This window comes from Gossypium hirsutum, chromosome A04, assembly GCF_007990345.1.
Source record: "Gossypium hirsutum isolate 1008001.06 chromosome A04, Gossypium_hirsutum_v2.1, whole genome shotgun sequence".
Taxonomy (NCBI): domain Eukaryota; kingdom Viridiplantae; phylum Streptophyta; class Magnoliopsida; order Malvales; family Malvaceae; genus Gossypium; species Gossypium hirsutum.
In genome coordinates, this window is record NC_053427.1 from 54,170,416 (window position 1) to 54,171,163 (window position 748).

At 37.3% G+C, this 748-nt stretch overlaps 1 non-coding gene across 1 annotated transcript; it reads left to right on the forward strand.

Annotated features, from left to right (window-relative positions):
- The first annotated feature begins 252 nt into the window (after positions 1-252).
- On the forward strand, positions 253-358 carry LOC121228698 (small nucleolar RNA R71). Its single transcript, XR_005926273.1, has one exon. It is a non-coding gene; the product is annotated as a small nucleolar RNA R71 (small nucleolar RNA).
- Positions 359-748: the final 390 nt, after the last annotated feature.

The following is a 748-nucleotide window of genomic DNA, read 5'->3' on the forward strand; positions in this document are numbered from 1 at the left end:
ATTTTCTTATTCAAGAGTTTTACCTGATTAGAGAGCATGGTGACCAAATCGATGTTATAAACGCTGGCTGTTTTCATTGGCTTTGTCCTCATGACCTGCCACTGATAGTTATTTAGTGACATCTCATCTATAAATTCATAGGCATCTTTAGGTGTCTTATTATTGATGGTTCCGCCAGCAACTGCGTCAACCATTTGTCGTGTCGAAGGATTCATTCCATTATTAAAGGTTTGAAACTGTAGCCAGAGTGGTAACCCATGGTAAGGGCATCTTCCCAAGAGGTCTTTGTATCTCTCCCATGCATCGTAGAGTGTTTCTAAATCCATCTGCACAAAAGAAGAGATATCATTACGTCATTTAGCCGTTTTAGCTGGTGAAAATATTTTAATAAAAACTTTTCGGTCATTTGTTCCCAAGTAGTAATTGACTCCCATGGTAACGAATTCAACCACTGTTTAGCTTTATTTCTCAATGAAAAAGGGAATAATCGAAGGCGATTGGCATCGTCAGAAACACCATTAATTTTAAATTTATCACATAGTTCTAAAAAGTTTGCCAAGTGAGCGTTGGGATCTTTGTCGTACAAACCATGAAACTGAACAAATTACTGTATCATTTGAATTGTGTTAGATTTCAGTTCAAAAGTATTTGCAGCTACAGCAGGTCTAACTATGCTCGATTCAATTCCTGTTAAAGAAGGGTTAGTGTAATCATACATAGTGCGCGGAGCAGGATTTTGATTAACAAC